At 42.3% G+C, this 25130-nt stretch overlaps 1 protein-coding gene across 1 annotated transcript in view; it reads left to right on the top strand.

Moving 5' to 3' along the window:
- Window positions 1-24780: 24780 nt before the first annotated feature.
- Window positions 24781-25130, top strand: part of LOC126188390 (uncharacterized) — a 135374-nt gene continuing 135024 nt past the window's right edge. The window contains exon 1 of the mRNA XM_049929991.1: window positions 24781-24844. The gene's annotated coding sequence lies outside the window, so the exon portion shown is untranslated. The remainder of the gene's footprint in view (window positions 24845-25130) is intronic.

Raw genomic sequence — 25130 nt, 5'->3', positions numbered from 1 at the left:
GGAGGAAATTTAGGAGTGTTTCTTCACCATGAGTCCAGACCACAAAGATGTCATCTATAAACCTATACCAGGCCAGGGGAAGCAGCTGTTGGGTCTTCAGGAAAGCCTCCTCCATGCAGCCCATGAAGAGGTTGGCATAGGACGGAGCCATCCTGGTTCCCATGGCCGTTCCCCTGATTTGTTTGTAGGTCTGGCCTTCAAAAGTGAAGTAGTTATGGGTGAGGATGAAGTTGGTAAGTGTGATAAGGAACGAGGTTTTTGGAAGATCTTCGGGTGGGCGTTGGGAGAGGTAGTGCTCAAGGGCAGGGTATGTGGGATGTTTGTGTAAAGGGATGTAGCATCTATGGTGACAAGAAAGGTTTCAGGTGGGAGAGGAGTGGGAATGGATTTGAGGCATTCTAGGAAGTGGTTTGTGTCTTTGATGTAGGATGGGAGTCTGCGGGTGATAGGTTGGAGGTGCTGGTCTACCAGAGCTGAGATACGTTCGGTTGGGGCTTTGAAGCCTGCTACAATGGGACGGCCAGGATGGTTCTCTTTGTGGATTTTGGGTAATAGGTAGAAGGTAGGGGTACGTGGCTCAGGTGGAATGAGTAAGTCTATGAAAGCCGTTGTGAGGCCTTGTGAGGGACCTTGGATTTTTAGGATTTTTTGCAGCTCAGTCTGGATGGAGGGAATGGGATCCTGGGTAACAGCTTTGTAGGTTGAGGTGTCGGAGAGTTGACACAGTCCTTCTGCCACATACTCCACACGGTCAAGTACGACAGTTGTGGAGCCTTTATCCGCCGGGAGGATGACAATAGAGCAGTCTATTTTCAGCTCCTTAATGGCACGGGATTCAGCTGGGGTGATGTTGGGGGTTGTCGGGATGTTCTTCAAGAAGGACTGGGAGGCAACACTGGATGTGAGGAATTCCTGAAATGTCTGCAAGGGATGGTTTTGGGGGAGGGGAGGAGGATCCCTTTGGGAAGGCAGTCGGAACTGTTCTAGACAGGGTTCAACCCTGGGTCTAGTATTTGGGGGCTGTGTTTGGGTAGTGAAGTGATATTTCCAGTTGAGGTTCCGGGTGAATGAGAGGAGATCTTTAACCAGGGCAGTGTGGTTGAATTTAGGCGTGGGGCTAAAGGTTAAGCCTTTTGATAGAACAGATGTCTCTGGAGGAGAGAGGGATCTGGATGAGAGGTTTAGGACTGAATTGGGACTAGTGATATGTGGCATTTGACTGTGGTTATAGTTGAGATTTGGTCTGTGTGGGGTATGTGCTGGGATGGGGAGATTGAGTAGGGTGGCTAGGCTAGGTTTGTTGGCTATGAGAGGGGTTTGTTGAAGGTTCTGTTGTGGTTGGTGTTTGTGAGGGATAGGGAGAGGGACCCCACTTCTTAGGTGTTGCACTAGCACTGTGGATAGTTTTTTCAGGTGGTGTGTGGCATGGAACTCAAGTTTGCAGCTGGCTTCTAGGATGATGTTCCTGAGTGTGTTCTCCAAGCAAGGGTTTGAGAGGTGAAGGACTTTGAAGAGAGATAAGAGCTGTTGGGAGTGGTGGTTACATGAAGTAGTGTAGAGATTCAGGACAAGTTGGGTAAGGGCTAAGGATTGAAGGTTCTGGAAGTCCAGGAGAGACTGGTGGAAGGAGGAATTGCACCCAGAGATGGGAACTTTTAAGGTAAGCCCTTTAGGGATAATTCCAAAGGTTAAGCAGGACCGGAGGAAAAGTATGTGGGATTGCAGTTTGGCTACGGTGAATGCATGTTTCCGGAATGAATGAATTTACGAACTGTCCGCCTAGGAGATGCCCAATACCCAGTAGCGGAGCATGCCCTCCAGCATAATTCTAGGGACCTAGGAACCTGCTACACCGTATGTGCCATTTGGCTTCTCCCACCCAACACCAGTCCCTCTGAACTGCGGAGATGGGAACTTGCACTCCAACACATCCTTTCATCCCGCCATCCCCCTGGACTGAACCTACGTTAAACAACCTCACTCCCATTTACTCTTCAGTCTTCTCCTCTTTCCCTTTCCTCTTTAGCCATTCATGCATCTTTTCATCCTACATAGTTGTGTTTATCTTTATACTATATACCTCTTTACTTCTGTATGCATCCTCTTTGGTTTGAAGCTGGCACAGTACTTACAGTAGAATATCTTTGGCTTCCCTCTGACAACCATGCCTCCATCCTTGCTACCCTCCCTATTTTCCTTTCCCTGTTGCTTCATAGCCTGGGTTGTGAGTAACTGAATCTCCTTTCCCTTCTTCCCTTTCTTTCCCCTCTCTCCTCCCTGATGAAGGAACATTTGTTCCGAAAGCTAGGAATGTAAATTTTCGGTTCTGTTTAATGTGTATCTATCGGCTGTACTGAGCTGAGGTAAGTACTGGCCAGCCCCTCTATCTCTTTGTTAGAAATTAATGTAAATTAAGCCAGTTGGATGGCGAGAACAAAGGACATGTTGTAGTGCCAGTCCCGACCTGCGGAGCTCTTAGAAACTGGTGTTTGGGGTAGAATCCAGATGGCACATGAGTGAAACAGGCACTGAGGTCACAACCTACAGAAGTATACAAATAAAGCATAACCTAAATAATTGCAGAATAAGTGTTGTTAAGTTCGTGTGAATGTGATAAAAGTACAAGCAGATACCCTCAGCTAAACCAATCACCTCAAATGAGTGTAATTACAAAATACTATAACACATAGACTGTTCATAAATCAATACTTAACTCAAGTATAGTTGCAGTTCAGCAGTATGGTAAGCATCTCTAAATTCTTGTACATGTTTGTACAGCACTGTGCATCATTAGACTTTAAAAAAAAATCCAATTGTCTTCCTGATTCCAAGCTCAACTCAGTATAAAAATTTACTAAGTCAGGGTGTATACGACCCGGGACAACCGGGAAATCCGGGAAAAACCCGGGAATTTTTTCATCCGGGAGAAAACCGGGAAAAACCTGGGAATTTTTCGGAATTCCGGGAATTTTTCATTGTTTTAGCTTTCAGTTAAATTTTTTTAATTTTGGCTGCAGAATTGATTCTCTAGCAAAGAATGTTATTGTATGCTGCTACTGGAGAATGATACTGCTTAAAATATAAACGAGAGGGGAAAAAAATAACTTTAGTGACAAAGGAAATGTGCAATTTACAACAACAAAAAACCGTGCACGCACAAGCGTTTGCAAATAGCAAAAATATGTCAAAGGCCGTAGGGCGCAGACTGTAATTCTTCGTAACAATAAACTGCTTGCTATGAGCATGACGTTACAACTGTTCACATTAGGTTCGTTTGACCAATTGCCAGCGGTCTGTTGCGCATGCGCATTTGACTCGCGTATAAGCAGTACCTTCTCCCGCTACTTGAAGTTTGACTGTTAACTGTGTCGGTCACAGTAGCAAGCAGCCAGATGCAAACGAGAAAAATTTTTCTCGCGCGCCATAGCTGCCAGATTCACGCTTGCACAGAGTTGTCCGAGTTGTAGTGGGGAGGGGGTTAACCTCCACGTGACGCGTGTTTACGTTAAGTGATTTCGCTGCTTCTCTTCGTGTACAGCTCCCAAGTCAAATGAAAACAAAACGGATTTCTGTGGCAGGGAGCTATCAAGTGAATTAAAATACATTCACATAATTATGGAGGGCAAAAATATATTATTAATTCAGTTTTCTGATTTTATTTTATTTTCAAGTTAGTAGCAGTCAAGCATTAATTGCCTTGCAGAACAGTGAAGTTATTTTTGCAAGTTTGCTAAAGAAATTTGGCTTTATTAATCTTTCCGCTGAGGCAATCATTTTATTTGAAACGAAGTGTTTCATTCTACAGTATTGGCTAGTTCCAACTTTTCGCTGAATTTCAAGTGCACGTTATCATCTTCTGCCATACATGGCATTATGCCATAATAAAGAACAAAAAATGAGATCGTAGAGTACTGGTACTCCAAGAAAATTTACATCCCAAAAGCCACACTGGAAAGCTTAGTATCAGATGGGACATACTTCATTGTGAATCTGGAAAAAGCCAATTCGCACTTCAAGCCGAATTATGCATTTTAGTATGGTTTACGAAATTCCGATGCTCTTTGGAGTACCCTCTGATGCCCTGTTTCTTTTATGGTGTAATGTAAGCTCTTTTAGTGCTTTATACAAACGAACATACGGGCTTCCTACACCACTGCAGTTGGATACGCACAATAATGCCTGTTTTCTGGCGCTCTCTGGAAACGTAAATCGAACCTATTTCTAAAAGTCTCCGGATAGTATTGCAAACAGTGGTTAGAAAAGGGTTACTTTCAAAGTAAATTTCTTTTTACGCAAGATGAATTATGTTACGTGTGAGAAAGTGGGTTGGATATCTAAATCACAGAGTGTTCGAAACTGAACAGTTTGAGGACCAGCCACTTACAAGAATTTCGAGCCGAGACATTTATGTCATAATATTAAATTTACTGGCACATTTTTGTGATGTATCTTAAAGTATAACACACGCAAAAAAGATCAATATTACATGTGAAAGCTAAGCTTCTGTTGTAGCGTGTTAATCTTAGAGACATAATATTATATGTGAAAGCTTAGCTTTTATTGTAGATATACGGTACTGTGTACATTAATGTAAACCGTTAACTTTTCCTCTTGCGTGTTCGCGCTATTTAACCAGTGATCTTGCTATTGGCTGACTATAACACGTGTCCTATGCTCTGAATAGCTGCTGTCATCGGCTGACGAGATCTCGTGGCTTGAGATATGACTCGCTTACAAAATGACATCGCAACCTCGGTTTCAACGCTCCGCAAACTAACGCGCTTTGTTTGGTGCAATTCGAATATAAACTTTTGTAATAAGAAAATATGCAATGTATATGTTGCTGCAAATCAAAAGTCTTTCCAACACTTCTCTCCTTTTATTTTTTTTTATTTTTTATTAAAAGTCTCTCCAAAACTTCTCTGCCAGTCTTTTTTTTCTTTTTTTTTCGGGAAGTTCTACGCGATTGTATAACACGTTAACCATTCAAAGAATTGATAAGTTTTACAGTTCCGAGGGAAAATCTACGGAAAATCTGTCACTTAGAACAGAAAAAGTGTATTTTCGCCCGGGAAAAAGCGTATTTTTTAAACGGGATATCCGGGAGAAATCCGGGAATAATCCGGGATTTTTTTTTTCCTTGTCCCCGTATACACCCTGTAAGTCCTTGCAAAATTTAAAGTATCGCACTGCCAATTCCTGCCCACGTTCTATCACTTAATGCCTCAAATCAACCTTGTTATATCCTGCTACGTGTGCACTTAAATCAACTGCCAAGTGTATCAGTGCGGGCCGGCCACTAGAGGCTGCTTGGAGGAAGTGTGCTCACTGCATGGTCTTCACTGCACCATCTAACAGCAACTTGTCTATGTAACTGTGGAGCAGTGCTGACTCACTCTCACTATGTTATTTTAGTTTGTACTGCTCACATCAGTTGCCCTGTGTATCACTTACATTGCAACTTCTATACGATTCTTTTGTCTTGTTATGTCTGGAGTCATGCAAGGCTTATTTCCATTATTGTTCAGAGGTTTACAGAGAAAGCCATATCTGTCTTACTTGGATTAGTTTTATGTATTACTTGATTTCTGCAAAACTGGAGATGAGGATGGAACCCAATTGTGAAGTACCCAAGTAATATACAAAACCAATCCAAGTAACACAAATATGGCTTTATTTGTAAACCTCTTAACAATTACAGAAACAAGCCTCATGTAACTCCATACACTAGAAGACAAGACTCATGCAGAAAGTGCAACATAAGCAATACACAGAACAACTGATGTGAGCAATACAATGTAAAAGAATATAGTGAAAGTGAGTCAGTTCTGCTCCGTACTTGTATAGGTGCGAGTCATTGGTAGACGCTGTGGCAGAGACTGTGCCGTGTACACATTTCCTTCAGGTTGCTTCTAGTGGCTGGCCCATACTGATGTAATTGCCCATTGATTTGAATACACATGCACGGGGACACTACAGGTTGCCCACTCACTTGTTCTGTGTACAACATGTTGTGTTCATTTTGTTGTATTTATTTGTATAATAGTTAGTGATGCGACATACAGTGATAATTGCAGGTGTCTTCAGCAGTTATCTAACCATTTTAACTCTTAATTATTGCCAAAAGTATTTACGAATTTTCAAAGGTTTAAGTAATGTTGTTGTTATCTTGCACTAATATAAATTCTGTAATTTTTATAATTACTATTAAAGTGACTGTGCAGTGTAATTTGTAGCATTCTGAGGTACCCATTTCTTGACATATTGGGAATTCAGCCATCTTTGATATGCACACCCTTTGCTGCATTGCTAATTGTCATGACTTCTATTCTAGTACTCCAGGAAATCCACCAAAAGGTGCCTTCCTGCCACTTGCCAGCTCTGTGTTTGCCCTGCCCTCAGCTGGGGCATCTCTTGTGCTTACGTATTATGTCCACTGACAGTGTGACAAATTGTCATTACCTCCCAGCACGTCTCTAATCCCAGTGGTCATACTTCATACTTATTGTAAAAATGTCGTGCTTATCTAACCACTGATTATGCGTGTCCAAGTATAAAATATTTTTTGTTGTCTTATACAACTTTTTCATGTTGCAGCATTGCTTGTTAAAGATCTGCCCTAGATTTGGAATGTCTGAGATACCAGAAGAGATTCTGCATACTCCTAAGGTGAGAAATACCCAACTATGAAATAGATGAAAAGTTTCTATAATTAAATGTGTGGGAAATGTTGTGAATTACATAACTGAATGGTTATTTTCTTGGACAAAAGTTTTGGTTGAATATTTTAACTGCAGTTTCTAACTTTGGCTGAATTAGACCAACTTTAGGTCTATACGTTGTCGCAGGGGTAGCTTCAGCTCTCTGTCCATCACATAAGACTTCACTGTTCATTATGCTGTGAGCCCAGTTAGCTACCATCTACTACATTCTCAGTATTTTACAATTCTTGGAAAAATACCTTTGTTCTCACCTAAACATTCTAAGAGATTAACTAGACAAAAAATTTCAATTATGACTCTTCATCTTTTTGATATTCTGTACTTACTGATAGAATTAACTGTCAAGGCTGTGGTTGTAAGCCTGCTGTTCATATGTATAGACATTCCTTAGTGTGGTGGCCTTTTAGTGTGATTTGACGACTGTGGGAAATGCACAGAGATTGACACTGTAGAAAATGGGCTACAAAAACAAAGGTTTCACCTATAAATGCTACAAGATATAAAGTAACAACAATATAGAGATATAAATGAAGAAATTAATTTGATAAAAATAACTGCCAGTGGCAGAAGAACAAATGATCATTGAAATATACAATATATTTTATTTATTTATCCATCTTTAAGCATTTACATGCAATCTATGTCGTCATGAGTAATGTACAATTTACATATTAAGAAATATAACTATTGTGAGGTATCACACAAAGCTAAAGAACACATTTTAAAAGGACATACAGAATAAATAAATACATTTGATACATAAAGATATCCCACATAACTAAAGTGTGCATATTAAAGAATGTGCATAATAAAAGAATACATTTCATACATAAGAATTTCTCCACATGTTTAACAGTTAAATGTGGAACTACAGAGACAAAAAAAGCTTAGGAAGAGGTACAGAGTTGCAAGTTGTTTCGTAAGTCAGGTCTATTTTTGAAGAGTTTCAAATTCTTTAACGCTGTAAAAAGCTTTCTTTCAGCCATTTTTTAGTCTTACTTTTAAATATATTAAGAGAGCCTGCACAGGTAATGTGTTGAAAAGCCTTATTCCCATGTATTCATAACTGTCTTGTGTTTTCCTGAGTCGAGTTGTTGGTATGTCTATCTTAAATGTTTGACGAGTGTTATGATTATGAAAGGACTGCCTAAGGTTGTAACTGTTAAAGTTTTCTTTTATGCACAAGAGGTAGCTGTATATAAAAAGAGAAGGGACTGTCATTATCTGTAATTCTTTGAAGTATGACCTACATGATACGTTGATTTTGGTAATCCCAGATATGCTCCTGACGGCTTTCTTCTGCCAAATAAAAATTTTCCTGGGCCATGGAGAATTACCCAATAGAAGAATACCATAGCTAATATGGCAATGAAAGAATGCATAATAGGAATTAATCGGCAGGCTTTCAGGAACACAGGTGCATAATTTTTTCAGTAGATAGATCACTCGCGAAAGCTTTCGAGATATGTTGTCTATGTGACTCTGGCAGGTTAATTTCATATATAAGTATATGCCAAGAAGTTTGGTAGAAGTGTACTCAATATCAGCATTTGATAAGCTGAAGGATATATTTACAGCCTTTTCGTAGTTAATAGCTAACTCATTGGCTTCGAACCACATATTGGATAATCTGAGAAAATCTTTACTTTGCTCCTTCAGTTTATTTATGTCCTTCCCTAAATTGATGAAGGTTGTATCATCTGCATAAAGCACAGATTTGCATGGCATATTGCTGGGCAGGTCATTTATAAATGTTATAAACAGTAATGGCCCAAGCACTGATCCTTGGGGTACACCTCTAGTGACATTCAGTAACTGTGACTTTTGACCGTTGTAGCTTACAGTTTGCTTTCTGTTACCGAGATACGATTTAATGACGGAGAGTTCCAGATCCCTAATGCCATAACACCATAGTTTTTCCAGCAGTATTGCATGGTTTACAGACTCAAATGCTTTGCTTAAGTCCACTAGTGTGGCAGATAATTTGGATTCAAAAGAAGATTGCACAATAGACACAACATTTTCAACAGCATTAATTGTTGATAACTGGGCTCTAAAACCATATCGAGACTTAGTCTGTACATTGTTTTTTTGACAAATGCAAGTTAGATTTTATATACAATGTTCTATTGTTTTTGAAAAAATTGGTATCAGAGAAATTGGACGATAGTTATTAGTGCAGTTTTATCACCCTTTTTGTGTAATGGAATTACTACTGTCTTCTTTAGACATTCTGGGAAAATACCACTGTCAAATATCCAGTTTATGAGTGTGCAGAGAGGGAATGATATCAAGTCGATTACTTTTTAATCACAAAATTTCAGAGGCCATAAATATCTTCTGCTCTGGAGTCACTTAACTTTGCCACTGATTTAATTACATCACTTATTTCCACGTCCCCAATTACAAGTTGGCACAGTATCAGCAAAGTTTTGTAAAAACTGCTTTATATAAGTAGATTGTGAATTTGATTTTGAACTCTTCTTATGAGGAGATGAGGGATTAGAGTTCGCTGCATTGATAAAAAAGAGGTTAAATTCATCTGGGGTGACATTAACATCAATTGTAACTTTTACACTATGACTACCTGTACCTAATTCTGCTTTAATGACCCTCCATGCAGCCTTACACTTACTATTGGAGTTTTTAATATAACCTTCAAATGCAATTCAAGAACAGTATAGACAGTGTGTCATTCAACAATACAAGATAAGAGAAATTGAATCAAATAAAATAGCTGGTAATTAAATGCTAAGTTATTTTACATCAAACTAATTAATTAAAGTCTTATTGAAGGCTTAATGCTGTGTAACACAATAGCATACAGTAAATTAAATGTATAGTCATTAGACATTAACACCTCCTTCTATGAAAAGGATGAACCACTTTTAGACCCAGCCTAAGTGGTCAGAGGCAGTGTTTTGCATGTGTGTGAGGGGGGGGGTGTTTGTTTTTGATAAATCACTAATTGAATTATTCCTTGTAAATATAATGCAAAGTCCTGTGTGGGATATAAATTACAAAAGGGTAATGTACCTGTTGACCATTCATTGATTTTTCACACAACTGATATCAGAATACAAATAAAAACACTTAATTCATGTATCAGATGATGAATGAAACATGTTCAGCTATCAAGGTGGCTATGCATGAAGCCTTAACATTTACAATACCAGAACATTATTGAAGGATTTCTCAAACTCAAAGAAATTCTGGTCTTACTAAATGCTGTTATTGGCACCAGAATTAATGTTCAGACACTCATGGAAAAAACAGAACATGCAACAGAGTAACAAAGTACAAGCATATATACTTAACTCAGTTTTCAAATGTTTCTTTGCCAATGAAAATCCTGCAATATTTCCCCAGTTTAGTTCACACACCACTGAAAAGGTGAGTCGTATAGATACTAGTGTCAGTGACATTGAGGAATAGGTGAAATCACTAAAACTGAACAATGCTCCAGGACCCAATGGAATCCCTATCAAATTGTATACAGAATTTGCAACTGAGTTAGAGCTTTTCTTTTTTTTTTTTTTCGTATTCTCCCATAGATACCTCAAACTATGCTCAGTAGTGGAAAAAGAGAACAAATCACATCCATCTACAAGAAGGGTAGCAGAAGAGGTCAAAAAAACCTACCATCCAGTATCATTTATTATACACAGAGTTGAGAAAAGTCATGGAATACCTCCTAATATTGTTGGACCTCCTTTCACCCAGCACAGTGCAGCAGCTTGAAATGGCATACACTCAGTAAGTCGTTGGAAGACTCCTGCAGAAATATTGAGCCATTCTGCCTCTATAGCCATCCATAATTGTGAAAATGCTGCCGGCACAGCATTTTGTGCAAAAACTGACGTCTTGAATATGTCCCATAAATATTCTGTGGGATTCATGAGGGGTGGTCATGGTGGCCAAATTATTTTCTCAAATTGCCCAGAATGTTCAAACCAATTGTAAACAGTTGTTGCCCAGTGACATGACACATTGTCACCCGTAAAAATTTCTTCATTGTTTCAGAACATGAAGTCCATGAATGGCTGCCAATCATCTCAAAGTAGCCAAACAGAATCATTCTGGATAATCATTTCAGTCACTGATTGGTTCAATTGGACCGAAAGACACAGTCCGTTCCATGTAAACACAGCCCACACCATTATATAGCCACCATTAGTCTGCACAGTGCCCTTTTTGACAATTTGGGTCCAGGGCTTTGTGGGGTCTGCACCACACTCTAACCCAACTGTCATTCCCCTGGGGGTCCTGGGGTTAGAATAGGACAGAGGTATTCCTGCCTGTCGTAAGAGGTGACTAAAAGGAGTCTCTCACATTTGGGCCTTTGTGATGGTCCCTGTAGGGTTTGACCTCCATTCTTCAAAATTTTCCTGAAGAGTAAGCCACTTGGGGGAAGGGCACCTTACATGGTGCATCATATCCAATGTGCATTGATATCTTTGGCCCACTTTCTCATCATTGCATTTCGGTCCCGTTCATTCTCCATCTCTTGGGCGAGGACACCTTCCTGGGTGCGTTTTCCACCATGCACTATAGTGTCGCTTCCGGTGTCGATGATGACCATGGACTTCTTTACACCTGATATCCGGCACAGTAGTCAGTCCGTTGTGGTGGGACACAATGTATGCTGTTGGTTTTTAGTCCCCTGACCACACAGGGATCACTCTGCTGTTGCCTGCACTGTTAACTCCCCATATATGCCAAGGGGTAGATGCCCATCCGCCTGGGGCATCAGGAGCCCCGGCAATGGCCATCCTGCCAGGTGGCCTTTGCTGCGGCTGGCTGGTGCCCATGGGGAGGGCCCCTGGTCGGAGTGGATGGCTTCAGGGTGGATGACATGCGATGAAGCGTAGTTCATCTCTTGCTAGTGGTGACTCACCAGCAGTCTGTAAGCGTTCACGAGCTTAATTCAATGCACAGAAGTACGACCCCAAATTGTTCACCTCCCTGGCCACACCATGGGAGGAATGTCAGGCTAAGGATGGCAGCAGGCTGATGGGGATCTTTCATGACGATGAAGCCTCAGTCTTTTGTTGAGCATTTAGAGGATAAGTTTGGGGAGGTGGAGGGCTTGCCCAGAATGAGATCTGGGTCAGTCTTGATCAAAACAGCATCCTTCTTGATCAAAACAGCATCCTCTGCTCAGTCATGGGTGTTACTTGCTGGGGATGTTTCTCTAACCATCATGCCCCATAAAATCTTAACTATGGTCCTGGGTATCATATTTCACAGGGACCTTCTTTTACAGTCTGACGATGAACACTGCACCAATTTAGAGTGGCAAGATGTACATTTCATCCGGAGTGCTCACCAGGGGCTTTCGAATAATCAGGTTGCCACCGGCACCTTCATCTTGGCCTTTGAGGCTGATACATTGCCCGAGAAGGTCAAGGTGATAGTCTACCACTGTGATGTAAAGCCCTATATACCTCCCCCGATACGGTGCTAAGTACTGGAAGTTCGGCTGTATGTCTTTCCGCTGCACTTCCAGGTTCACATGTCAAGATTGTGGATGCACATCACATCCCAATACTCAATGTGCCCCACCTGCCATCTATGTCAACTGTGGAGAGAACCATTTGCCCTGCTTGCAGGATTCTCCCGAAAGAAAGGAAAATTATGGAGTACAAGACCCTGGACCGACTGACCTACACTGAGGCTACACACGTATGACATCATCTTATGCTGCTGCTACAATAGTTCTGGCCCCATCAGCCCTGGAAATCCCAATAACCTCACAAAGATGGAAGACTACACCTGCCCCATTGATGGTGTGGGGCATTTCCATCCCTGTTGATCCCGCACCACCTACTTCAGGAGCAACACCCCCCGCCCACCCCCAAACCTTTGGGGATGTCTGTCACCACTTCTAAGCCAGAGAAGCTAAGTCTTCTTTGGCTTCTCTCGCTAGGAATGGGTCCCTTGGGTTGATCCCTTCCCAGGTTTCTGCTAGTGGGAAAGAAGACACCTGCCACTGGCTGAAGAGCCCAAAAGCAGCTGGTCGTAGGGCTTCGTGCTCATCCTCAGTCCCGGAGACTGAGCCAGTGAAGTCCTTCCAGCCACGGAAACCCAAGGAGCAGTGAGAGAAATCCAAAAAGAGTAAACCCCTAAGACCAAGGAAGTAGCGGTGGTATTCATACCACCACTACTTACAAGATCTGCGGCTGAGGATGGAGTGGAGATTTTGGCATCCGCTGAGGACCTAGATCTCGCCAGACCCTCAGACACAATGGATGTAGGCTGCTCAGGCAATAAGTCAGTGGCAGCATGTGACCCTGAGGCATAAACTGCCTCATTGAATGTTCCATTCCTTCCTAGTCTCATAATCACATAATCCTCCAGTGGAATTGTCAGTTTATCCACCACCTGGCTGAGCTACAGCATCTGTTCAGCTTTGCACCTGCTATCTGCATTGCCCTCCAGGAAACCTGGTTCCCGGCAATGTGGACCCCCTGCCCTCTGCAGCTATAAAGGTTATTACAGGAACCGTAGGGACTATAATCGATTGTCAGGTGGAGTTTGCGTTTATATCCTAAACTTAGTCTGTAGTGACACTGTGCCACTTCAAACTCATCTTGACACTGTGGCTGTCAGAATAAAGATTACGCAGGAAATACTATCTGCAATGTATGCCTTCCTCCAGAGAGTACAGTACCCCTGATTGTATTAGCTGCACTGATTGATAAACTCCCTAAACCTTCCCTACTTTTGGAAGATTTGAACGCCCATAACCCCTTGTGGGGTGGCACCATGCATACTGGCTGAGGCAGAGGCAGAGATGTCTTAAATCTGTTTGACCTCTGCCTCTTAAATACTGGGGCAGCCACACATTTCAGTGTGGCTCATGGTAGTTACTCGCCCATTGATTTATCAATTTGCAGTGCAGGTCTTCTCCCATCTATCCAATGGAGAGCACATGACGACTTATGTGGTAGTGACCCCTTCCCCATCATCCTATCACTGCCCCAGCATATCAGGCCCATGCACGCCTGCCCAGATGGGCTATAAACAAGGTGGACTGGAAAACTTTCACCTCTGCTGTCACTGTTGAATCTCCCCCACATGGTAACATTGATGTTATGGATGAGCAGGTGACTACAACAATTGTTTCTGCAGCAGTAAATGTGATCCCTTTCTCTTTAAGGTGGGCCTGGCATAAGACAGTCCCTTGGTGGTCGCCGGAAGTAACTGAAGCAATTAAGGAGCATCAGTGAGCTTTACAGTGGCATAAGCAGCACCCTTCCCTGGAACACTTCACAGCCTTTAAACGGTCTCATGCTCATGTACGCAAGCTTATCAAAAGACGGAAACAGGAATGTTGGGAGAGGTAGGTCTCGACCACTGGGTGCCATACATCACCTTCCCAAGGCTGGACAAAGATCAAACGTGTTTTCGGGTACTAGGCCCCAACAGGTGTTCCCGATGTTACCATAAATGGCGTGTTATAGTCTGTCTGTAAACTCGAGAGTGAGGAGCACCTTTGGTGGGGGAAGTGGCCTTTCCCGGAAGAACCCTGCCACTTGCCTACAGGGCCACCCAAAATCAGTTGCCCCATTACCTGTCTAGCGGTGTAGTTTGGCGTGCAGTGATATACTGATATGCGTCGTTTCTGTTTGTGGGATCTTTGTTGCCAGTGTCAGTCAGTTGACTTTGTGTACTCACTGATATACTTCAGTATCCCTAAGTGATGGATAATTGCCCTGTATCGCAAGAAAACGTGCAAAATACGAAGAAGAGGAGGTATTTGCGGAGTAACGAGCGTTCAATCATCTCTAACATTATTACAGCTTGTGTTAAGGAGGCGACACAAAAAGAACTGTTGGCTAATATTAACAGTCCCAATCAAAGGGCTGCAGTTTATGCAAACGTCAGCCTCGCGACAATAGGATGCAGAAGGAAGGAACGTGAAAACAAGCCGCATGGTTTACTGAAATCGCCACGAAGGAAAACTAATAATTTAGGGAGGAAACCCATCGTTATAGACAGTTTCACAAAATCTGTCATTCAACAAACGATGGAGGACTTTCACATAACCCAATAAATAGTGCTGACATTACAGAAATTACTTACTGCCATGAAACAAAAAATACATTTTCCCTGGCAGAAAGATGTTTTACACAAGATATTGCGTGAAATGGGATTTACCTGGAAAATATCTGTAAGTAAAAGAAAGATTCTCGTAGAAAGAAGGGATATAATTGACTGGCGATGTAAGTACCTGATCCAAGTGAGGAAATTAAGGGAGCTAGGCATAAAATTCTTTTATATTGATGAAACTTGGGTGGACAATAACATTACTTACAGAAAATGTTGGCAGGGCCCTGGCATTGATGGCATTATGGACAATGTTAGCAGAAGCAATAGGATTATAGTGGTCAATATTGCACCAAAAGATGGGTTCTTACCCAACACACAGTTGATTTTCATAAAGCGGGATGTGCAACAGGAGACTACCATGGGCAAATGAACTAGGAAAATTTTTCTAATTGGATATCGAATAAAGTAATTCCGAATCTGCCACCGAACTGTGTTATTGTTATGGACAACGCTACATATCGCAACAAGGAGCACAACAAAGCTCCAACTAGGTCCTCGAATAAAAGCAAAATGATTGAATGGTTATTAAAAAATAAGGTGGAAGCTGATTTGAGAATGAGAAAAACAAAATTATTTGATTTAATTAAGCAACATAAGCCGGAAGACAAAATATTTGAAATTAATAAAATACTTGAAGCTCATGGACACACTGTGCTGTGGCTCCCACCATACAACTGTGACTTAAATCCAATTGAAATTGCATGGGCAAAGCTCAAGAATTTCATCAGAGGAAGAAATGTTCTTGGAGATATTTGCATGATGAAGTTGCTGCAGTTGGTGAAAGAAGGTATGTAGCAATTTTCTGAGCTTCCATTTTTTATTCCGAACTAAATTTTGTTGTAACCAAAAGAGAGCGTGTACAAACACTTGTCCCAATTGTTACAGGTTTTGAAATGATAACTCAAGATGACTGGAGTGCATACTGCCTCCACGTGGTGAAACTTAAGAGTACTGGGTTAAGGATGGGGTTATGGAAGATGTAACAGACGCTATAGTTATTAATTTAGAAAGTGATGACGATGACAGTGGTAATGACAGTGACAATGTTGATGATGACCTCTAAAATACGATGTGTGTAAGCAGGTAATCAATATTTTTTTTTTTTAAATATGTTGTGTGTCCTTTCAAGCCTGACTCTCTCCTCATACACTATGAAGTTTCTTTTGGTAGAAATGTACTACATGGTAGTAAAAGATTTTCCAAGATAAATACATTCAGTTCTATGTTTGTAGTAGAATCCTGACTTCCATTCTTATGTTAATATTATTTACTCTATAATGTTTTGTTTCGAAGAAGCTATTGTCTTTTGTTTTCGTTATACTCCTAACGCATTTGTCAAATAATCAACACAGCCGGGATGTATCTGTACACAGTGTCGCCACAGATTTAAAGCACGCGCCACGGCAGGGCCGGTACTGCATTGTGAAACAGCCTGTAGAAGCACCCTGTGACATAGCAGGTAGTCCTCAGTTTACCGACAGATTATATCTACCAACGCTTACATGATTGCTGAGCGCTTTGCTGAGCACTTTGCTCGAGCCTCTGCATCAGAGAATTTCCCCAGCCTTTCGCACTCTCAAACGGTGCCCTGGGAGATGCCTGTTGGCTCGCACTACATGTCACAGTGAATCCTGTAACGCCTCATTTACAGAGTGGGGGCTCCTCATCGCCCTTGCAGGGGACTAATGACCTCGGATGTTAAGTCCCATAGTGCTTAGAGCTATTTGATTCAGCACCCTTGCACCTTGCTCTGACACAGCTCCAGGGCCAGATTGGATCCACAGCCAGATGATTAAACATATCTCATCTGACTACAAGCGACATCTCATCATCTTCAACCAGATCTGGTGCGATAGTGTCTTTCCATCGCAATGGCAGGAGAGCATCATTCTGGTGCTCAAACTTGGTAAAACCCACTTGATGTGGATAGCTATTGGCCCATCAGCCTCACCAACGTTCTTTGTAAGCTGCTGGAACATATGATGTGTCGGCGGTTGGGTTGGGTCCTGGAGTCACGTGGCCTGCTGACTTCATGCCAGGGCGGCTTCAGCCAGGGTCGCTCTACCACTGATAATCCTGTGTCCCTTGAGTCTGCTATTCCAGATGCCAACACCTGGTTGCCGTCTTTTTTCACTTACATAAAGCATACGACACAACCTGGCGACATCATATCCTTTCCACATTGTATGAGTGGGGTCTCCAAGGCCCCTTTCCTGAGTTTTTAATTCAAAACTTCCTATCGCTCTGTACTTTCCGTGTCCAAGTTGGTAACTCCCATAGTTTCCCCCATATCCAGGAGAATGGGGTCCTGTAGGGATCTGTATTGAGGGTCCCTCCTTTTTAGTGGCCATTAATGGTCTAGCAGCAGCTGTAGGGCTGTCCGTCTCACCCTCTCTGTTTGCAGATGTCGTCTGCATTTTGTACTGCTTTGCCATTACTTGTGTTACTGAGTGTTGCCTACAGGGAGCCATCCACAAGGTGCAGTCATGGGCTCTATCCCATGGATTCCAGTTTTCCGCCATGAAGACGTGTGTCATGCGTTTCTGTCGGCGTCATACTGTTTATCAGGAAGCAGCACTTTACGGTAATGACAATCCACTCATTGTAGTAGAGACATATCTATTCTTGGGTCTGGTTTTCGATGCTCATTTGACTTGGCTTACTCATCTTCGTCAACTTAAATGGAAGTGTTGGCAGGACCTCAATGCCCTCCTCTGCTTGAGGAACACCAGCTGGGGTGCAGATTGTTCCACGCTGCTGCAGCTCTACAGAGCCCTTGTTCAATCCCGCCTTGACTATGGGAGTCTGGTTTATGGTTCAGCAGCGCCCTCAGCATTGTGTTAGCTCGACCCATTGCACCATTGTGGAGTTAGACTCACGACAGCATCTTTTAGGAATAGTCTGGTGACAAGTGTATTGATGGAGGCTGGAGTCCCTCCATTGAAGATCATATGCGCACAACTGCTCGCCAGTTACATTGCACACATTCATAGCTCTCCTGAACATCCTAATTACTGTCTTCTTTTTCCAACCAAGGCGGTTCACCTCCCGCATAGGCGGCCCAGGTCAGAGCTAATGATTGTGGTTCACATGCAATCGCTTCTGTCTGAACTGGAGTCCTTCCCTTTACCACCGCTCCTCAAGGTCCATTTCTCATATGCCTCCATGGTGTAGCTGTAGGCCAAAGCTTCACCCGAGCCTTTCGCATGGCCCTGAGGACTCTGTCAACCCTGTGACTCTCTATCACTTCCTCTATATTCTTAGTGTTCCGGGGCTCTGAAGTGGTTTACACTGATGGCTCTATGGCTGATGGCTCTATGGCTGATGGCTCTATGGCTGATGGCTCTATGGCTGATGGCTCTATGGCTGATGGCTCTATGGCTGATGGCTCTATGGCTGATGGCTCTATGGCTGATGGCTCTATGGCTGATGGCTCTATGGCTGATGGCTCTATGGCTGATGGCTCTATGGCTGATGGCTCTATGGCTGATGGCTCTATGGCTGATGGCTCTATGGCTGATGGCTCTATGGCTGATGGCTCTATGGCTGATGGCTCTATGGCTCTATGGCTGATGGCTCTATGGCTGATGGCTCTATGGCTGATGGCTCTATGGCTGATGGCTCTATGGCTGATGGCTCTATGGCTGATGGCTCTATGGCTGATGGCTCTATGGCTGATGGCAATGTTTGCTTCACCTTTGTCCACAGAGGCCATATTGAACAGTATTCCCTACCTGATGGCTGCAATATATTCACTGCAGAGCTGGTGGCCATATCTCCTGCACTTCAGTATAATATCCTTTCATGCCCTGAGGAATCTTTTCTTCTGTGTACTGGCTCCTTGAGCAGCCTACAAGCTATACACCCGTGCTAACCTTCCCATCCTTTGGTGGTGTCCGTCCAGGAGGCCATTGATGCTGTGGACCAGTCCCGTCATTCAGTGGTGTTTGTGTGGACCCCAGGACACTTCAGCATCCCAGGCAACGAACTTGCCGACAGGCTGTCCCCACAGGCTATGCGGAAACCGTTTCTGGAGATGGGCATCTCTGAACCTGACCTGCATTCTGATTTATGCCACAGGGTTTTTCGGCTATGGGAGACTGAGTGGCATAACAGTATGCACAACAAACTGTGTGTCATTAAAGAGACTGCGAATGTGGAAGTCTCCCCTGTGAGCTTCTTGCAGGGAATCAGTTGTCCTTTGTCGACCCCGCATTGGCCATACGTGGTTGACACATGGTTACCTCCTCTGTCGTGAGGACCCACCTCAGTATCGCTGTGGCTTCAAAATGACAGTCGTCCACCTCTTGCTGGACTGCCCACTTTTAGCTGCTCTGCGGCTGACTTCTAACTTTCCCAGCACCCTACCTTCAGTGTTGGGCTACAACACCTCAACAGCAGCTTTAGTTTTACATTTTATTTGTGAGAGTGGGTTGTATCATTTGATCTGAGTGTTAGTGTGTTGCAGAGTGGCTGGCTTCTCCTTTTTTATTCTCATGGTCAGCCAGCCATGGTAATCTGCTTTCTTGTTTTTAATCTCCTCTCCCTGTTTCTTGCACCTCTCTGGTTTTCTTGTCCTGTTTTGTCCATGATGGGGTATGTTGTCCTTCTGTTGTTCTTCTGGTTCTTCCTTTGTCCTGTTATTGTGCTGAACATCATCTTTGTTTTCTTCTTTCCCTTGGGTAACTGTTCTACTGGGAACAAGGGTTCGATGACCTCACAGTTAGGTCCTCCCCCTCTCCTTTAAACCAACCCAATTTTGAAACATACACCAGTTGAAGAAGAAGTGCCAGGAAACACTTTAATCCTCTACACTGCCTCAGGGATATTCTTTTGGGGGGTGGGGGTGATTTCTCCACCCTTCTGCTTCTGTATAAACGTGTCATACTACCCCACTTGGATTACTGTTGCCTAGCCTATGGAGTGGCAGCCCATCCTTTAAGAACCAGTTTGTCATTGTGCGATCAGACTTGCAGTTGGTGTCCTTCTGAGGCACCCTGTAGGTAGCTTTCTAACAGACAAGGAATATTTCCTTGCAGGTTTTATGCCTCAAACGATTACTTAACTGTGCTGGCCATGTATGTAGCCTCAAAGAGCATGTAAAACCCCCATATCTTCTCGGATAAAAGTAAATGACATCCACAAACATGTCCCAACATCTGGCTGCCCACAATCCATTATCTCACAAATATGAGAGACCATTCTGAACACCATCTTACAAACACTCACCTGAAGGGTCACTTGCTCACATCTTTGTCTGTATCCATCATGCAGTCTAAAAGATGTAACACACTTCTATGCTACAATGACTAATTTGTTTGGTGGTGAATGAATTAGTTCAGAAATCATTTACACTGAAGGATCATATTTCAGTGGTTACACTGGCTTCAAGGTCACACACACACACACACACACACACACACACACACACACACACACACACACACACACACACACAGGCAGCAGTGAATAGAACACCCTACCACAGGACTGTAGTACCTTTACTGTAACAGTAGTATTACTTATGCAAGCTATTGGTTACACATACTCTTGCTTATATGGGTCTTTCTTAATTTGCAGCGACACTCTCAGTATATTGAAAACTCCCACTGTTATTTCTGACACCTACTTCTCATTGAGCTCCAAAGGCCAGTTGTGTTTATCTGTCAGAATCCCAGCTAATGTACTCACAGATAATTTGGCCAAAGAGGTCAATAAAGAGGATGTCCTTGAATTAAAAATACCTGACCCTGACTTAGAGTACCGTACCCCAACTACCGTATTTACTCGAATCTAAGCCGCACTTTTTTTCCGGTTTTTGTAATCCAAAAAACCGCCTGTGGCTTAGAATAAAGTGCAAAGCAAGCGGAAGTTCTGAAAAATGTTGGTAGGTGCCGCCACAACTAACTTCTGCCGTCGAATATATGTAGCGCTACACAGGCATGCTTTGTCGGCACAAAACTTCTGTGTCAGTAAATAAATTTTTAAAAAAATGTGGAAGACGAGCTTTTTTCCTCCGCCCCGAGTTTCGACCACTGCATTTTCATACATTATCCAACGAAGTAAATACAAATTCCGTATTGTTCATCTTCGAATGTAGTAGAATTTCAATGTACTACGAAAATCCGACTGGCAAGACTGTTTGGGATGTTTTTCAATACGGCGAACTCTACGTTCTGAATTTTTTCCTACCTGTGAGAAGAGATGGGTGCTAATAGTAACCTGATGAAATGTGAATCACAAGCAGTATTCTCTTCACCATTCACCATAAGAATAATACGAATATAAACATTTTGCCATGTATTCTTCCGTGTTTGTTGCTATCTCATTTAAATCCTGTCTGCCTAATAAACTACGAAACTAGAGTGAGACAACAGCAAACGCGGAAGAATATACTTATCGTGTCATGTTTATATTCATATTATTCTTATGCCTAATAGTGATACAGTCAGAAATGAAGCATGGCAACTGACTAGATTTTTAAATCTAAGATGACTCTAATTTCTGTGCAGAATTTGATGTACTAAAGAAGCGGCCGCAAAGATTTTCAAACGGAGAAAAATTTTCGCCTAACTCTCGTTCAGAACATGTTCTATCATACGCAGCCTATTATTTGGTTCTTGTTGATCATTCTCAAAGGAAGCAGCAGTGTAAGTAACAACAAATAGCAGTCTCTTGCCATTGTTTTGCTAATGAGACGATTCGCCTCTTTTTAGCTGTAAGCGGCGGTAGCGCGCACAAAAGCAAGCCATGCCGCGAGCGGCGACAGGCCATAAACACGCACTATCAGAATGCGACAAACAATGCATGACACAGTACAGTGATGCATTTTCAGCTTAGAATGACGTAAACACCTAAAACAGAGAAAATGGCACTTACCAGATCAAAGCAAAATAAGCAATCGATTCAAACCAGACGAAGCACGTGAAAAAGGAAGGGTACCCATATAAATACGGACGGAGCGCCTGATGCATAGCAATGGCTACCTGGTAAAGCTTAACTGCTAAGCTTACGACTCGAACCAAACTACTCTAGCTGTATCATCATTCATTCGACCTAAATTGTGTCTCATATTACAATGGACCAACTTTGTTTCGATTTGGAGGTGCGGCCTAAAACTTTTCTCTCCCCTTGAATTTCGAGTCTCAAATTTCAGGTGCGGCTTAGATTCGGGAAATTTTTTTTTCCTTTATTTCGAGTCTCATTTTTCAGGTGCGGCTTAGATTCGAGTGCGGCTTAAATTCGAGTAAATACGGTACTTCTAGTGCTGTGGATTAACAAGTGGTATCAGGAAGCTGCTGCTAACAATCTGTGCACCATAAAAGGTCCTAAAACTATGTGCATGATTATCTTCATGCAAAATGTTCCACTAAGAATTTATAATTCCCTGCTGACTCCACATAAGGCATACTTGACTGCTCATATAAAAATATTCTTAAACAATCTGCTACACCCTACTACAGTTGTGCTGTTCCTTTCTCAGTGGCACACATTTTAATAGAGTGCCCCCTATTTACTCTAGTAAGGCAAACACTGAAGCTGACTTACTCACTTTTAGTCCAATCCATTCAGTGAACCTAGTTTTACAATTTATGACAGTACTGCATTAATCATCATATTTGAAGGTCAGACAATATAGCCTCATCAGCCTCTCAGTTGTCCAGCCAAAATATTGTGAAATGAAGTTGATGATGACTGGCTGCAATTCCAAAATATCTTTGAACAGTTGATTCCCTGGGAGAATTTTAAATTTTACAACTATTATATTTTCATCATTTCTTTGGGAGTGATCACATTCATACGAACACCTAAATTGAGCAAGGAGGCATCTCTCTCTCTCTCTCCCTCACCAGGTGTGCAATTAGGTGCTTTGATAAGAGATTCCTATAATATGACACATGTAGTTTGTTTGCTGTATATGACATGCCAGATATTTTCTGGTGCAGGATTTTGTTCATTTGTTGCCTTGTCATCAAAATTTTTGGTTACCATTTGAAAGCCACTTTCGGCTGCTATTACACTTCACTATTGCAAACGGACGTTACACCATGAAAGACATAAATTTGAATACAACAGATGCACATAAATGACTGGACAGACAGTTCATAATATAGTGAAAGAAAATTAGGATAAGGGAACTTTGAATATGGCTCACCTGCTTTGCAGTCTAACAGTGTGACCACTTAACTAAGGTGCCGTGCTCTTCATTTTTGCTCAATGTTGTACTTTCTGAGCTCGGACTGTTCAGTGTTCCTATTTTGCTTTATTTTCACAGTTCAGTACACCTTCTTCCTGTTTTCATGTTTGATCTATGTTCAGTTTTTGACAGGCTGTCCACTGGACCCACTTATCACTAAATCTGAGAGGGATGTGATAGGGAGTTTTTCTTGTTAGCACTTACTGAACCATATCTGTCGTCTGTATATCCCAGTGGAGATCCTGCATGGCTACCAGCCACAAGTACTTTTCCACTTGCTGCACCTAGAATGGGGACCACAAGGAGACTGACATTCAGTGTACTTCTGGCCTGGCATCCTGATGTGAATGCACACCTTTAAGAAAAGCACAGCCTTTATTATCATCTATGCAAGGGGCCACTCAACGCCATCTCATGTAAGAGTTCACTATAGCAAAATCAGTTGTGTTCCAAGTGGCACTGCCACACAATTAACTACCACAGATCCAGCAGATGCTCACAATGCAGCTCCTAGGCCATTAGCTCCAGCACCATCTCAGCTGAGATTAGGAACTGAGGTGCTAGGGCCACATCACACCAGGACCCAGCATCAGATGCAACTCATCTCCTTCCTCTCCAACTTCGCAGTACATTGAGATGGCTTACCTCACTCCTGATGCCATACAACCAAGCATCAGGGCCACTGTGACCTCCCTCAGTAAATCAGATTTCTCTCTCTCTCTCTCTCTCTCTCTCTCTCTCTCTCTCTCTCTCTCTCTCTCTCTCTCTCTCTCTCTGTGTGCGTGTGCGTGCATGGTCATGCAGTATAGAGTGTATTTTAATAGTGTTTTCACGAGAAGCAGTTTCTCATTCTCTTTCAATTAAATACGAACAATTTTGAAGATACGGACAAGCATACATTTTCAGTACCACTTTATGCGTTCGGTCATTTACTATTTGGTAGTTATGAACATTATATCATTTGCGTGTGCGCGTGTGCGTGCGCGTGTGCGTGCGCGTGTGCGTGCGCGTGCGCACACTACATACCAGAGAGGAGGCACATAGTGTCAGGTGTGATGGTGATATCTGTCTAGAGATAGAAATGCATTTGAGGACAGTATCCCACTGGAGTGTAGTGCATCACTGGCTAGATGGAAGAGGCCACATTATCTATGATAGATGTGCACTGTGGCATAGTGCTGCTGTCATAAACCACCACCATGGCTTGAGCCCATCACCTGGTGTTCATTGCTATTCCTGCTGCCCACTAAACATAGCTGCCAAACTGCTTTACTGATAACATAGCATTACTTGATTTAAGACTGTGAATCTTACTTGTATTGATAGTGTTCATGCTATTATTGCTTGTTATGTATAGGTTTATGAGCTTCCACTTTGGCCTGGTAACTGTGCCACTGCCACTGCCTCTGCCACACTCCTCTATATATTGTCATGTATATTCTCATCTCTAGTTGGACACGTTTGAAGAAAATTACAGCTCAAAATCAACATTTCATTGTTTGTATTTAAAGCTGAAAACTGTAATGCATGGATCAGTCTAGAGTAATCCTTTAGCTAGTGATAGACCTCAAATAAATGATGTACCATAATTTCTGAGTGATAAGGTGATAAAACATTTGCATGTTTGTATACCCAAATTTGTTCACTCAAAAACTGTTAGTGATCTTTTGAAGAGACAAGTCACTAAACTCAATTATCTCATTTGGTTTTGCAGAGGAGATGCACCAGAAAGCGTACCTTCTCTGATGAAAGTTCATCATCACAAGACAGCAGCTGCTCCCAAGAAAGTATTGAATTGCATGACATACAGGTTTGTGAATGTTCAATAGTTTTCATCCATTAATGACAGACCAGAAGTTCCAAAAATGGGATTGGAGTCTTCATTTAAAGAAAAAAAAAATTATTAGCGTACTGCGTCTAAGTTAATGGGGAATGAGATGTACACTAACTTTGAAAGAATTAAATCTCAGTCATCAAATTTGTGTTTGAATTACCAAAAGTCTTGTGATACATCGTAGCTAAATCTAAAGTTCTGGCACATAATCTCAAAATTGTTAGTATCTGTGTGGAAAGAGCTCTTAGTTTGAAGTTTCAAA

This window comes from Schistocerca cancellata, chromosome 5, assembly GCF_023864275.1.
Source record: "Schistocerca cancellata isolate TAMUIC-IGC-003103 chromosome 5, iqSchCanc2.1, whole genome shotgun sequence".
NCBI lineage: Eukaryota > Metazoa > Arthropoda > Insecta > Orthoptera > Acrididae > Schistocerca > Schistocerca cancellata.
The sequence above is the reverse complement of the archived record's forward strand: the minus strand, read 5'-3'. Positions and strand labels throughout refer to the sequence as shown.